At 33.3% G+C, this 4,145-nt stretch overlaps 1 pseudogene; it reads right to left on the reverse strand.

Moving 5' to 3' along the window:
* Positions 1-614: 614 nt before the first annotated feature.
* Positions 615-3,878, reverse strand: LOC137807980 (pyrophosphate-energized membrane proton pump 3-like; annotated as a pseudogene).
* Positions 3,879-4,145: the final 267 nt, after the last annotated feature.

The raw sequence follows: 4,145 nt of genomic DNA on the forward strand, positions 1-4,145 counted from the left end.
AAAATCCACTAAGTGTAAAACAACCGGTTGAATCGACATTTCAACAGGTTGAAATTTCACACTCTTTAGAAAACACATCTTTTTCAAAAGGATTAAGATTCAATTAACCTTGAATCATCATAAAGAGTGGATTAACAATTCAAAGACTACTAGGCACACACAGAAAACCAGCAGCAAAGGTCTTCAAGCATTCCTCTTGGATTTGGAGACATGAATGCACCTTGTTCAACAATCTTCCCCTATTTGATGAAGACAAATCCCTAGTTTGCATGTGTTGTAGTGTTTGAATTTGATAAATCCTACAAAACAAAATTTGTGCATATACAAGGCATACATAGCAGCAGGATAGCCCAGGTTTAAAGACACACAAGAACAAGTTTTTTGCATAAGCCTTTAAGCAGAAAAACCAGTAAAACAAAGTGTAAAATCAATGCAGAATTGAGTGCAGACCAATATGTGTATATCAAAGATATAACATCATAATAAAACAAAATAAAGCACCATAGAGTGTAGCAACAAAATACAACACAGAAACCACCAATTCTCCCCCTATTTGTCTTTGCAAATATAATAGGAGAAGAGAACCTAGCCACATAAAACTCATGATGATCCCTTTAAGGTTGCTCTGTATAGTAGCCCAAAATTCAGAATACAACATCGACTGCAATAGGTAAAATGATTGCCAAAGCACCAGGTTTTATCATCTCTTGTAATGATGCAGATGCTACAATAGCAACATAGCGACCATAACTAGTTTTTCCTTGTAATCCATTATACCAGACCTCTTAATGAACTGCCTTCTCCCTTCATTCACAACCTCTTGCGCAGTTCTGCCAACAACATAATAGGCCCAAGCACTAAAGACAAATACAAGCATAGAACCTAGCAAACCACAGATGAAAACTTTCAGGAATTGCAATATCAACCTGTTTGAAAGGTTCACGAGCAAAAGCAACAACCTCATCCATATAAACACTAAACAAAAGGAAAGATGAAACAACAACAGAACTAATAGCAAAGCCTTTGGTGGTAAATTTGGTTGTGTTTCCTATTGCATCAAGGACATCTGTTATCTCTCGAACACTTTCAAGCTACTGACTCATTTCCATAATTTCTCCTGCATTATCAGCTATTGGGCCAAACATATCCATTGTAAGAATATAGGCAGTGGTGCTTAGCATTTGCATTGTTTCCACAACAGTGCCAAACAACCCACCAGTTAGGATTCCTACTACATCTACTAATCCAGAGGTGTGACCGAGCCAGAAAATCGAGATAATTGACACATTGATGACAAGGACAAGAAGAGCAGTAGATTTCCAGACCCAAACTGACTCCAGCAATTATATTAGTCCCATGGCAGTGGAGTTGAAAAGGGTCAATATGCGCACAAGCTCATGCTTGTAGTCAGTATAATACATGGCAATCCAAACAAAAATGTACGCAGTGATAATACAAATCAACCCACACAAGGAAATATTTAACCAAGCTGAAGGTGCTTGATTAGTGTAAAGTAACAAACGACTAGACAAACCAAACGCCAGAATAGCTAAGACTATCATTATAGAATATCCTTTTTGAAGAATTGTCATTGGATCCTCCACTGGAGCAATTACTCTAGTTTCATGTGTACCCCGATTAGAAAATATTCCAACTGATGATACTATCAAGTCGAACGAGTGAACAACAAGAGGAAACAAGATGAAGCCCGAAAGATCTACTAAAAGAAAGAAAGATAAAATCCTATGTATCACAAAGACTTAAAATCAAGAAAATGAAGGAAGGAAAGTGATAGAAAAAAAATAAACACAAAAAAGTAAATGCTAGTGAAAGTAAACTAGTCAAATCTTAAGGTGAAAGTGCAGTTGACATTAAGAGCCCATTGGCACACTTCCCCTACTAATGCACGTGTAAACTATAATAATGTCCATCCTAATGTGGAGGGTGTAATGAAAATTGTCCACTGAAATTTTATTTGTCTCCTTATCTTCCTTTAAAAATTTCTTCAAAGTAAATTATTACCCTCATTGAAGAAGTACAAAAGTTATCTTCCTCGTACAAAGAGTTGAATCACCAAACCCACAAAAAAAAAAAATAAGTCCAAGAAACAAAAGCAAGAAAGAAAAAATTGGATAGTTAAACCAAATAGAAGTTAATGAGGCAAACAATAATGGAAAACAAAAAATTCACAAACAAAAATTAAAGGTAAGAAGAAAAGTTAACACAAAACAAAATGAACCTAAGAATGACTCTAAAATGGGTTATAAAACAAAAATTTAGAGTAAATGGAACTGACTAGTCCATAATTTATGAAACATTTTTTAGCACGAATTTTTTTATGAAATTTTTATCCAAGAATCTCAACACAATTTGTGATCAAAATTAACAAATTTAAGGTCAAACGAATGAGTATTCAATTAAAAATAGTTAAAAAAATTTGACATATATAGTAAAGCACTAGGTCAAAGAAATGAACCTTTCTTTTAACTCTGACAAAGATGAATAAAAACTTTATTGCAAATTTTGTAGAACGAATTTGAGGCTCATATTTTAACCATGACTCGTCAACACACGAGGAAATTCCTAGCAAACATTTTGAATAAAAAAATCCAATGAATAAGGTGCAATAAATCTCAAACCGAAAGCTACAAAACTGGGAAACCTTTTTTTCTATACTCAAAACGTTCAAACTTTCCTTGTTTATAACTTTTTTAAGTATTTAAGTAAATGTTTTTAAAAAAATTCAATGTATGTTGAACTCAAAATAAAATTTCCAAACTAGGGTATAAAGTTCACAAATATGGAAAAGAATAAAACCTAGGAATCCAATGTTATTAAGAACAAAACTACAAAACACAATGCAATTAGAGGTTGAAAAATGTCCTTCTCTAATTGGAGACAAATGACCTTTTGGTATTGGTGGAAATCCTCTCCATTAAGGGGATGACCTGTGCACCCTTATTTATTCCTTGTCACTCCATGCTTTCTATTTGCACTCTAGTAATTTATTTGTGCACCCTAGATGTTCTAGAGTTGCATTAGGTTCAAGGAGGTCTAATTGTAACACTAGCTTGACTCTTTCTTTTTCTATTTACACCCTACTCTAATTGGCCCAATACATGGCCCATGAAAATTTTCTCCAAACATGGCCCAAATACAAGCCCAAAATAAAGTGTATACTACTTTATACAATGTTTATAAAACTATAGAAAATTGGACAAGCAGACAACAATTAATTGTCCCTAATATGAGATTCTTCTAAGCTCTTTTTCTACTTCCAATATTCTTAACCAAATGTTTCTAGGCTAAATGGGTTTTCATCATTAAGTAAAGGTTTCTAGAGTGCCTTGGAATTATTTTCAATCTATTCTAAAATTTGGCTTAGAAATACAAAGCCAGAAAAATACTATTATACTATTTACAAATTTATATAAGGTTAAGAGATAGAATAACTTTTATAAAGCTTTATAATCTTCTCTACCCTTAGCCTGAGTCATGGTGGCTAAATATGTTAGGATGATCCTCCATCAACTAAGTTATACCTCATTGATGGATGCATGTACCAAATTAGATGTTATTGCAGTAAAATGTTCCAGAACATCTTTTCTCGAAGAAATATATGCAAGTAATGTTTGTATTTGAATATTTACAGTTGCAAGCTCACTTTCCATTTGCACTACCTTGTCCTCCACATTTGCTGAAGTTTCACTAGAGGAAGCATAATTCATACCACTTAGCCTTATTGTGAATCTTTTAAAAGCAAGGTTAGGGAAAACTCCATATGATAGTCCTCTGACTCGACCTAGATGCTCCTTACCAAATATGGCACCAATTGGATCATTTGGAGATATATAAGCAATTTCTGGATTTTTCAACATTAGCTCATCAATTTTTTCTGGATAAAATTGGAAGTAATGATTAATATTTCAAAGTAGTAATAAAATATTTTAGACTAGCATACTTGTCAGACCAACAATCAAACATTTCAGACCAACAATCAAACATATCAGACCAACAATCAACCAATAGGTTTAGTAATAAGAATTTCTTACCAATAATCAACCAATTAGAACTTAGTCTTAAATGCAATGTACTGTTGATCCATATGAAAGAGAAAAATAAAAGCATTAGATGTTTGACCATCA

Source organism: Phaseolus vulgaris, chromosome 11 (genome assembly GCF_000499845.2).
Source record: "Phaseolus vulgaris cultivar G19833 chromosome 11, P. vulgaris v2.0, whole genome shotgun sequence".
NCBI classification, from domain to species: domain Eukaryota; kingdom Viridiplantae; phylum Streptophyta; class Magnoliopsida; order Fabales; family Fabaceae; genus Phaseolus; species Phaseolus vulgaris.